Here is a 12,457-nt window from a genome sequence, read left to right on the forward strand (position 1 = left end):
ACCATATCTATTTTGAGGAAACAAATAAATCTTGTGTACGTACGTCTCGCACCGGACTAAAATATTCATAAGATGTGCTAATTCACACATTTGTGGGGGATCGAAATGTAATTAGTGAAAGTTTGGCTCATTAAGAGGTGTTTTGGATGGCCGGCCCAAAAATTATGCAAATCATTAAACGGTAATATCAAATAATATATATTTTTTGTTGTGGAATGTGAAGCAGTGCCCATAAGTAGTTTTTAGCTGTCTATGTTTAATGACAAAAAAACACACATTATTAGGTTCTAAACTTGAGTTATTGGAATGATTTTGGCTACACGAGATCAAAAAATCAAGGCCTATCAGGTTGACGATTCGGATTAAAGAGAGGTGGGACCCATTATGCCGAAATGGGCACGCTACATTATAATAAAATGAGGTTGCTTCCTAGTAATCCATACCTCACCTTACCACTTGCGAAAATATTCAAATCTAAGGATTACGTTTCAAATTAGCGTAAGTAATCCAAGATTTCTTTAAAATGACAAACACGTGGACCGCGACTGTGGCGATTAGACTTACTAAATGTTAATAAGCGAAAAATAATAGTAAGAAAACATGTTTACCTAATGGTCAATGATGGTACTATGTAATCTTGTAGCTGTTAGTTGAGTTTGGGATAAGAAATTGTGAATGCCAGAATTGATCTTTTCTATGGTTAATTTAAAATTGTAAGGGCTATTTCAACATGTGATTTCATGTAGAAAGATAATCACAAATTATAGTGAAGATTAATTATAAATATTTTCATCACTTATTTTGGTTGACCAAACTAATTAAGTGAAGTAATGGTTAGGATCATTACTTGTCAAGTAATGACAGACTATAGGGAAGAAATATGAATATTAGCACCTTATGAAGTAATAATTAGAATTAGAAAATGATTTTTCTTTTTCAACTGTCCTTGTATGGGAGGATGAACCCAGAAAAGTGCCTTAAAACTTGTGAAAAATTCATGTTTAATATTGTCTGTATATGTGGTATTAGACATTTCTTTATAACGTTTTTCTTCTTTGATTGGATTGGAACCTCTTTTATTTACAAGTACTACGATATTGTGGTTAATATAGAATGTTACTAAAGTGTTTTGGGTGTTCTAATAGCAATTTCGAGTAATTGATTCATACTATGATTAAAGGTAAAGAGTTTCACTTTCTTTAAGATGGTTTTACTTAAAGGTTGATTACTTGCTTTTGCATGTGACCCCAACAATCTCCCCCTCCACGCGGAAGCAATGTGGATAATCACGCCCCTCTACATGGCATCAACGTGGGAACCACGAGATCTTCTTCGAAGGAATTTAACCATTCTCGAAGGTACACTGGATTTACCGAGATCTTCCCAGAGCGATTTTCTCCATCCTTGAGGGCATACCGGGGTTATGGTAACCCCAGTTCTGATAGCACTTGTTGAGACCCGAGTAGGACTCACCCTTAAAAGCTAGTTGTTAAGGGGAGGGTGCCCAAGCCCTTATAAGCCCATCCACATCATTTTCCTTTTCCTTTTCCAATGTGGGATTATTTGATTTTTCGTGGAACCCCCAACAATGGTTAATGTTGATATTCAGTTGTAGGCCGATGATTGGTAAAAAAAAAATATCTTTGGGTCGTTCCCTCTTTAGTGCAAGACAAGTGCCGATTCTAATAATATATAGACTAGAGATTTACTACACTTGTGTCTTCTATGATGACAATAGAGACATCTTGTAATTGTAACGGTACTACAAGTACGGTGGTAAAGTTGAACTCGTAAAGTGAGAAGTGGAAGCTCGTGAATGAGTTGGATCTAGTGAAACTAAAATGATCTGGGCCATTGATCTTGCAAAGGCCACATCCAACGCTAGGATTAATTCCTAACTGTGCAATCGAGTGGTAACGATAGGAATCTGAGTGGGTGCACTCTGGATCGTCAGATCGTGACCTGTCATGTACCAACAATAACTAGCCGAACGAGTGCAATCTGGAGCACAGATTCATGATCACACGCGATCTAACAGTCACAGGAGAGAATGGAAGTTTTACATAAACCAAGAGTCATTCAAGAAGTGATATGAACATTTGAAAAGCGATCTAGCATGATCCAACGGTTAAATAAGTCCCCCATAGTGATCAGGTGCCATGGACCCCAGATTGGGAAAAAAAATTTCTAAATAAGATTTAGAAGGAAATAATATGATTGTTATAAATTGAAGGTCCGTCGAAGCAACAATTGAGTAGGGTTGGTTCAACTGTTCAAGTTATCATTTCTCCCCATTGATCAATCCCTTTGCTCCCTTTTTTGCAAGGGCACCTGTAAATCTAGCATCCTTCTAGGAAATTTTAGATATTTTTTCTTTCCGACCTTTCGCAGAAAATTCCCCCAACCCAAACACGGCCTAAGGCTACCCAAAACTCTTGACTTTCATCGCCCTTTGCTTCCTTATGTGACCCCTCACATTTGAGTGGAAACTAATGGACGACTAGAGTGGTTCTCTTTCTTTTGTTGAAGGTTGAAAATAAATAGAAGAAAATGAAAGAGTGGCTGAGGTTTTCTGTTTAGTCCTAACCCACCCAACTAATTGACTCAGTCTTGATCGATTTTATGTTGTCGAACAGATTGTTATGCCTTCTTCTTTCCTTTTTCTTGAAATCTGTATAAGAAAAAATGTTACCCCCATAGTTGGTACTTGGTAGTAACTGTCTTTCTGTACAAAAAGTCTTTTTCCCATCACTCTCTGAGAAAATCTTTTCAGTTGGGCCCTGTTGGGATTGCAGAAATTCATTTGTTTTTTTTTTTTGGAAAAGTCAGTTAGAAAAACTTTTCCAAAATTTCATCTTCTTCCATTGTTTGATTACACATGAAAAAAAATGACTTGAACCACCACAAGTCAAGTTTTATTTAGAGGGTCCTTTAATTTATGGGTTTTGCTAACGAGTGCTCTTAGGGCACCCGTTAAGGTGCACTGGAAATGATATTTTGCAATCATTTTACAAACTGTTTGATAAAAATACTCATATTTTATGATTTTAATATCAAAAGATGTGTAAAATATCATTTCCAACGCACCTTGACGTGTGCCCTTAGGGCACTCTCGTTGGCAAAACCCTTAATTTATGTAATAATAAGTGATATATTAGTGGGGCTAACAGGGAGGGTCTAACAACCAAATTAAAACTAATCGGACACACACACAAATGAATAAGCATTTGTCGTTACATGGTAACGGAGCTTAGATATACTAATCAGTGATCAAGTTTTTGAAAAAGATAATGTTATTCGATCCAAGTGTAAAAGAGATTACAGATTCACATCAATGTGGTCTCAACGAGAAAAGATAATGGCACACTCAGGTAGAGTGATGAGAATATACTACATAGAGGAACCTGATGATTTTTTACCTTACAAATATACTAATAAGTGGTCTACTAGTGAGGCTAAGATTAAGGACTTAATGGCCAAAATATGTTATAGCTAGCGGGGCGTACATAGAAGGGCTAATGACAATCTCAAGATATGCCTGTGGTGCCTAATTTGATCTTTGTCCCATCACTAGGCTTGTCCCAAAATTTTGAAATTAAACATGAATAACATTGACATGGCAAACAATATTAACAAGGGAAATGCCATGAAGACACGCTTGTGTCAAGGTTGTCCTAGACAGCCCTCAGTAACATTCACATGTGTATCTAGATAGGTGTATGATTGTCATTTTATCAAACATGGAGGAGTATTTCTGTCGTTAAAATTGTTAATTAATTTTTGGTAAGAAGTACAGTAATAGGGAGAGTTCTTAGGAAGCTCCCTGAGTCCCTGACACTGCAATGTATTAGTTTTAAGTTTTTAACAAATACTGAGAAATCGTAAACAAAGAACAATGTTCATTATCAACGCTAAAAACAAATAGTACAAGTGTTGTTACAATCGAATTACTGAAACAAGATACCATTAGTACACATGATTTAACAACAGATTAAATAATAATAATCACACAAGGTAGAATCGGAAAATGGCCTTGGACCTTCTTCTACTAGATCAAACAACAAACTCTTTAAACCATAAAAACGTAATACTACTGATGTCTACAAGCCTAGCATTCATCTGCAGTCTGACTGATAGGGTACCCTATCCCAACAATGCCCTGGTGCTTGGTTTTGATTCATCTGTAGTCGTAGTGATAGGGTACCCTATGCCATGGCGCTTGTTAGGGAAAACCATGAAAACAAAGCTACAGAGGGCACCCACAAGAGGAGGCAAGGCCTTAAGCAATGTCTTCTGGGTCGACTCGGCTGCCGGAAAGTAGCAATTGACGGTGTTGGCATCCAAGATCGTGACGACTGCAAACACAAACAGTGAGAAAGAAGAGTGAACAAAGTCTATGAATTGGAGCTTATATTTCGAAAAGTTCATCGATGTAGAGTTTGAATCCGAAAAGGGCTGTAACCCGTTTTTAGTCACTAAACCATAGTGAGTCCTCCCATCCTTGCCGGTATAACTATCTGTAAAAGAGGCGAAACTGCACGAAAAACCACAGAGCAAGAGCAAAGCACCAGTTAAGTACTTGTCAATGGTGTGACACTTGCCATTGTTGGTTAAGAGAGGAGAGATGAATTGAAAGAGGAAGACTGTTCCTGTGGGGAGAAGCTTGATGAGGTTGCCTACACCTATAAATGTACTGTCTCCAATGCTTTGTAAAGTGGTCTTAGAAGAAGCACTCGTTGATTCTCCTGCCATTTGGGTGTTCTTGTCTTTGATCTCTCTTTATGGGTTTTTGGCTTTCTTTAAGGATCTATTTATATAGGAGAAATGTGGCTAAGAATGAGGGGTGACAAATGAAATGCTTGCGTGCAGGTTCAATAGTATTACATTAAAGCTTCTATTCTTTGGCGTATAGTACACGTTTTTCATAATCAAGGTTTCATGGTTTTTTCTTGTATAATAATATTCTTCAGTTGTTCAACTGAAAAAAGATATGGATGTTAGGATAGGTTAGTGATTTTTCTTTTTCTTTTTTTATGGATAAGCTGGGGTTTGGAAGGTACCCCTACCGGTTAGGTTAGTGATTGGCATGGAAAAGAAATCATCTTGCTCCGTACTTTCTCTCTAAGGAAGAATGTTTTGGTAGGCTGCGACCTCATTGTAATACAAAATGTGGCAAGGCCACTATGAGATAGTGGATCCCACCTTTGATTGATCCAAACCGTGAATTTGAGAGATCTTGCTTTGGATTTCCTATGACCCAAACATTACTCCAATCATACAAAAGTTACATCAAATACAATGTAATTTTTTTTTTTTCTGTTGAAACAAAAACAAACATTATTAGACGTTAGACTTGAGTGTTTGGCACGAATTTGGCTACATGATATCAAAATCAAGGCCTATCAAGTGGATGGTTCGGATTAAAGAGTGGTAGGATCCATTGGGGAGCGCTACATTGTAATAAAATGAGGTTGCGCCCTAGTAAAACATACCTCACCATATTAACGCTTGTGAAACTATTCAAATCTGAGGATTACGTTTCAAATTAGCGTAGTAATCCAAGATTACTTTAACATGACAAAAACGTGGACGGCGACGATGGCGATTAAACTTACTAAATGTTGATAAACGAAAAATAATAGTATGAAAACCTGTGTACCTACTGGTCAATGATGGAAACTGCGTAAGGTCGTTTACTGTTAGTTGAGATTGGGATAAGAAATTGTGAATGGCAGATTTGATCTTTTCTATGGTTAATTTAAAATTGTTAGTGCTATTTCAACATGTGATTTCATGTAGAAAGATAATCACAAATTATAGTGAAGATTAATTGCAAATATTATCATCACTTAGTTTGGTTGACCAGACTAATTAAGTGAAGTAATGGTTAGGATCATTACTTGTCAAGTAAAAACAAATTACAGGGAAGAAATATAAATATCAACATCCTTATAAAGTAAGGGCCCGTTTGGATACCTCATGCATTTGTATTTTGATTTGGATTTGAGTTTTGGATACAAAACACATCAATCATCTTCATGATCATGTTTTGAGAGAGAGAGAGAGAGAGAGAGAGAGAGAGAGAGGGATGCCTTGCTGCTGCCGGAGCAACGTCGAGGAGCAGCGATGGTGACGGAAGTTGCCACAAACGTTGATTTCCAAATAATGTCTCGCAGAAAAGATTTGAAAATCGGAATTTTTTGCACTGTTGTAACTTATTTGGAAATTCTAAGGATCTTATCTAGTTCAAAATATCAACTAAATCCAAATCTAAATCTTGCTGGTATCCAAACGTGGCCTAATGGTTAGAATTAGAAATGATTTCTTTTTCAACAGCCCCTGTAAGCGATTGATCAAAACGGATAGGAACATCAAATTAGAAAAGTTTTTTAGGCCAACTTGGCAGATCGACTGCACATTAATAATGTCAACACAAAAAAAAATACAGGTCTAATACGCCTCTCCATGTGAGGATGAACCCAAAACAGTGCCTTAAAATGGTGAAAATATACATGTTTAATGCGCTCTGTATATGTAGAATTAGACATTTTATGGTGCCCCAGCGTGAAGTCCAGTGTAGGGACACCACCCTTGATATTTAATCCAACAGGCCACTTTTTAAGAGGCTGTTTTTGGATCAAATATCAATGGTTGGGCTTTGGACGTACCCGCGTACCACCTACACTGGACTTCACACTCGACACCATATAAAGACTCTTCTTCTAGTACGAGACAGTGCCAATTTTAATAATATATACTTTCATTAAATAGTTTTACTTCAATTGTGTCTTCTATGATGACTATAGAGACATCTTGTAATTGAAATGGTTTTACAAGTTAAGTGTACGTATTTGCTTATGTTCTGTATGGCATATGGAGTGAGAAATGGAAGCTTGTGAATGAGTAGAATCTAGTGAAAGTAAAATGGAAACATTTTTAGGGGTGCAAAATGCAAATTGGGTCGATTTTTGGGAATTCTTGTTGGGCTTTTATGATAAATTTTTTGGGAATTCATGTTGCGCTTTTACGATAAAATCGAGTCATGTTCAGGTTGATTCCAATTCATTTTTAGCAAACTCTCAACCCAAACAGACCCAAGTTGCACCCCTATTTATTATTTTTATTATTATTATTGTTGTTGTTATTGTTGTTGTTACTAGGTTTGTCTATATCATTAAGGTGCAAAATCGAGGTGAGTGGCTGGGTATAGTGAGCATGTTGAGGGACTAATGGTCCATTGAGTGTGTAATAGGTAGAGTTAGAGGTCTAAGAAGCAAAATCGATTGATAAATTATGTTAATAATGTTAATGAAAATTATTGAGTTGATCAAGAAGGTTTGAAGGGAAGGAAGTTGATCCTGATCTTTCGCTAAAGCAGGTGAGAGTGGATGCTTTTTTTTTGTGTGTGAAATGTTGGAAGTTTATTAAAGGAAGAGAAGAGAGCCCGCGACCATGAAGGTCATGGAGGCAATGAGAAGCAAGGGTGAGAGTGGATGCTTACTTAACAAAGGTAGTCTCGAGCTGTGGTGATGTTGTGAGTTGGCCTGTATCAATGAGAGGTAACCATATATTAGAGTGGTAAGGGGAGGTTGTATCTAAGTCTTGGAGGTTTTTCCTAGCACAATAATATATTTTGCATCATTTCAAATAAAAAGTGGGGAGGGAGATTGTGTAATGTTTGAGGTTTTTTTTTTAACCTCGGACCTCAAGGTTCAAAACCAAACAATTAACCAACTGAGCTAGAGGCTCAACCCCAATTTGAGGGAGATGTTGAGGAAGGGATTTTGTTTGCATGTGGGACGAGTTGTTTGTGTCGATTTTAGATGAGATGTTGGTCATAAATGGTATTCAATTGGAATGTTGACAATTTGGCATAGAAATCTTTGAATTTGGTCGGGCTATATAAAACACAAGTTTGCCTTTACAAACTCTACCCAAGAAACAGAAGATTCTGTGTATTCATACCATTGAAATCACTGTAATGTGTTTCCTCCCCAAAAAAATGATGCTAACAAGACTCTTCAATCCTCCAGTGTGTCTTTCGCCTTACCAAATCAGAAGCTTGTAGCGGATCCTTTTATACTGGGCAATCTTTACCCCCCCAGAAGTGCACTTGTAATCTGTTATTAATGGGAAAAAATCTTTATCAAAAAGAAAAAAAAAAAAAAAAGCCTCCATTGGTTAGGTTCCATTAATCTCCTTGGATTGGTTTTCCCTCTGGTCTCATGTTTAGGCCGCTTAGTCGTTTTAATGGTGGCCTAGTGTTTCTGCTTTTGTTTGAGCTTTGGCTCGCTTTGTATTCTTTCGTTCTTTCTGTTCTTTTTTTCATAGGTAAACTGGGGTTTGGTGGGGACCCCTACAGGTTTATTAAATATAAAGAAAGATGATACATTTAAGTATGATAACCATCATCCCAATCCTTGAGACACTCTTGATAGCCAAACGAAAGGACTCAAATCATCCAAAAATACTAGTGACCTATGAGCAAACCGATGACGAAGAAACAGATTTTAAGCTCATCGGATTGTCTTTGTATTCTTTCTTTCTTTCAATAAATTTTGCTTATACAGCAAAAAAACGGTTACTATCCGAAGGGTTACACTTGTTTTACGATCCATTAGCTAGTATTAATACTAAAAGAGAAGGATCTGTTCTTTGAGAATGACCAGTTTCTTGGTGGGTTCAATACAGTTCAAATTCATGTAGGTTCACATACATGCCAAATTCATGAGCTACTCTGTTTTGAGGCAGAGGCAAGAAACTTTCTAGCTGTGGAGGTTACCTATGGTGAATACACACAACTCTTTTTCCATTGAACTAATTTCATAAAAATAAAAATTAGCAGCTGCAACTGAAGGATAGAAGCAACTTACCTTCATAAAATAAAATATAACAAATAAAATCCAAAACCTTTGTGCTTTTTAACAAAGGAAGAAGTTTATGAACCCCATGAGTAGCAGAAAACTGAAGAATTGTTACTTTCTAGTTCGCTAATTAATCCAAACAATCGAAAATGGTGATGGGAAAGTAAAAAATCATGCCGACAAGTGATCAATCTATGAAGCAACGCGTGATGAATTTTCAATTTCAATCGAGTTTGACAGAAGAAAACAGGTAGTGAATGAACCAAAAGGAAGAAAGGAAGCCAACAGTTCCAGTGGCAAGCATAATCACAAGAACCATGAGTAAGGAGTACCCCAGATAGAGAGCGGCCGATACGGGCCCACTCAGACTGCGAAGATCAAATATAAGGTAGTTTATTGAATAAAGGAATATGTAGATCGCAACCGAACCAGATGAAAAAAAGGACTTCCACCACCATTGCCAATCCTCCACACAGAGATGCATGTAAGTTATAACTACAGAGACTTCAGCACAGACTACTACTAGAAGAATCAAGACAATAAGGAGAAAGCCAAAGACATAGTAAACTTGGCCTAACCATAAACTAGACATGATGAAGAAGAGTTCAATGAAGAGAGTTCCAAAAGGAAGAGTGCCAGCCCCAAGAACAAGTAGCCAAGAGGGGTATTTCTGAGGGGGAATTTCACGGGCAATCTGATTAGTCCTTACTGGGTATTCAATCGGATTCGCTCTGGCTCCAAAATAGCCACCAACCAAAGTAAGTGGTACTGAAATGCAGAACCAGAGAAGAAGTAGAATAACAAATAGAGAGATGGGTATTGCCCCAGTACTATGGCTTCCCCATAATAGGAAATTTAGGATTGTGAGGATTAGAAATGCAATACCAGGGAAGAAACAAGCAGCTCTCCAAGAGATTGACATCCACCCTTTGTAATCTCCTCCTTTGATAGTCCTCCATAGCCTAACTCCAACATAACCAGCAGAAATTCCAAGAACAAGGTAGAAAAACAGCATGCCAGTGACCAGAGTTCCTCGTGATGCAGGCGACATAAAACCAAAGGCAGCAAAGAAAATGGTTACTACTCCCATGCCCAAAATCTGTACCCCATCACCCACCACTATGCACAAGAGATCGGGATTCGAAGGAGCTCGAAACACATCTCCCACGACGAGCTTCCAACCAGAGAGCTCCTCATTCAATTGAGCCTGAGCTTCCTTGTCAAGCTCCTCATAACGTGTCAGATCCCGACGGACTGTCCTTAGAAAGATCACAAGAACAATCCCAGCTAGAAAAGCAACAACCATGAGAGAATTCATGATGGAGAACCAATGAACTCGCGCTCCCTCCATCTTCAAATATGCATCCCATCTTGATGGCCATCTTATGTCACTCTCCTCAAAGGAAATCTCATAAGAGAACAGTATGGGCTGCCCTTCCTTCACAGTCATGGCGAGTGATGTGGGATCACAACCAATAGCAGAAGGGAACTTGTCATAAGATCCCAAATTCTTGGCCTGCTCTACATCATGATGATAACTACAAGGAGTAACCTCAAACCCAACAATTATATAACCAGGAAGAGAATTCTCTTGCATTTTCGAACCAGGGATCATGTCAACAGCATCACCCGTCGCTCCAACAACACGAGTGACGCTAGGATCTTCATATTTATGAACCAAAACCTTGAACTTGATATGATTAAATATGTAATGTACATTCTCAAAATTGAGTCCAACAGGGTACCCTGTCCATCTGAGGGTGAAACCATCCTTCTCAGTATATCTAATTGCGGGAAGATTATCGAGAATGAGGTTCACCTGATAGAGTTCATCGATCCGACGCTTCAAGATCTTCGCATCCTTATCAGATAGGGGACCGGTCGAGCAGATGAAGATATCGGTCTCGTTCATGTTCGTCTTGAATTTGTACGGGGAATTCTCAATCCTGTCACCCATTAAAAGCTCGCCGAGATTCTCCGCGCTGTCCTTGATGCCATCAACAGGCTTGCAGAAGGGCAGAGTGTAATAACCATAAGGCAGCTCTGTCTCAACAGATGTTAGAGAATTCACCTTAACCCATAGCAGATCCCCATTGGAGTACTTGTGTGGATAACTACCAGGAAGGTAGAAAGCCTGTGCAAGTGATACACAAAGTAGTGATGAACATAGAGAAAGAAGCCATGTGCCAATCCTCCCAATGTGCAGAACCATCTTTCTATCTAGATTGGCCTTGTAAAACCCAGAACTGGTCAGACAAAGAGATGGGAACTTGAGGAAGAAATGCCCAATTAGATCTATATTTCTGTTACAGATCATTCAATTGTGGAGAGAGAGAGAGAGAGAGAGAGAGAGAGAGAGAGAGAGAGAGAGAGAGAGAGAGTTGTTACTATCAGAATTCTTTGGAACTTGTCATGGGAATCATGTCTACGTGGAGACTGAATGTAACAGCCATGGCGTCTAGACCCGCTTGAAATTGGGTAGTATGGATCAGTATAAATCACGTTTAAGATGACGAAATTATTCCAAAATTAGCCTCATATTTATGCAATAATTAACATAGGCATTGGAGTTTCCTTCTCTTATCCAATCTCCAAATACAATAATGGGTAGTGATTTATCCCATTCAAAGTATATTCACAAACTACTATTTTTCCAATCGGTCTCTAATGATTCATGTTGTGGGCCCCATCGTAAAAAAAATTGACACCAATGGGATGGTCCCAACCGTCCAATCGGTCAATGAGCATAGGCAAAATTAAATATTACCCTTCTATCAATTTTCAAACAAATTTACATTTGATAGTTGAGACAAATCCCAAAAAAAAAAAAAAACAACAACAACAACAACAAATGACACAAATGCCCTCTTGTATGTTTGGTTAAGGCCCTCTTTGTTTTGGATTTATAGGTAAATATCAGTTGTTTATATTAAAAATAGATATAGTAATATTACAAAGGAAATTAATAAATTTGTTGGTATAATAAAATTTTGCTTGAGTTTAGCAATAGTTAGTGACAACACCGTTAAAAAACATCTATATATTGATATTTTTTAAGATGAGGAATGATAGATGCAAGGGCCGGATAATAGATCCACGTCATTTTTAAAATCGGTTGAGAAACTGAATTCGGCTGTACTTACTGACATAGATCTATTCAAGGGTCCTTCTTTAGCCCTTGCATAAAGAGGGTCCTTGAATCTATCATTCCTCTTTTTAAGATAAAAGGCTGCATACTTATGATTGATGCCGCAGCCTCCCCTTCCTCGGTTATCATGGTTGAATACTAAACAGAAGCGCACCCTTGCAAAAACCCAATGGCAAGGACGCTCCGCATTCATCATTCCTTTAATTTTGCATTATTCAGTGCAGTTATGAATGCGGTTGGGGGGCGTGGATCCAATGGAGCACCCCTCCTGGGTTTGGGATTTTGGTGAGTAACGTGGATCCAATGTAGCGCCCTTGCAGTTCGGTTTTTGCAATGGTGCCCTTAAGCTTAGCATTCCTGTAAATCATGGTATATAGGCAACCTTATCACTGAGTTTATTTACATTGGTTCTACTTATTTAATCATATAAATAATCAGATGGAAA

The 12,457-nt window shown here is 38.0% G+C and overlaps 2 pseudogenes; both read right to left on the bottom strand.

Moving 5' to 3' along the window:
• Positions 1-3,876: 3,876 nt before the first annotated feature.
• LOC143853350 (protein DMP2 pseudogene) lies at positions 3,877-4,831 on the bottom strand (annotated as a pseudogene).
• Positions 4,832-8,859: 4,028 nt separating this feature from the next.
• LOC143852853 (transmembrane 9 superfamily member 11 pseudogene) lies at positions 8,860-11,211 on the bottom strand (annotated as a pseudogene).
• Between the last annotated feature and the right edge of the window lie 1,246 nt (positions 11,212-12,457).

Source organism: Tasmannia lanceolata, unplaced genomic scaffold (genome assembly GCF_043159265.1).
Source record: "Tasmannia lanceolata isolate RefF3 unplaced genomic scaffold, GAP_Taslan_0.1 ptg000019l, whole genome shotgun sequence".
NCBI classification, from domain to species: domain Eukaryota; kingdom Viridiplantae; phylum Streptophyta; class Magnoliopsida; order Canellales; family Winteraceae; genus Tasmannia; species Tasmannia lanceolata.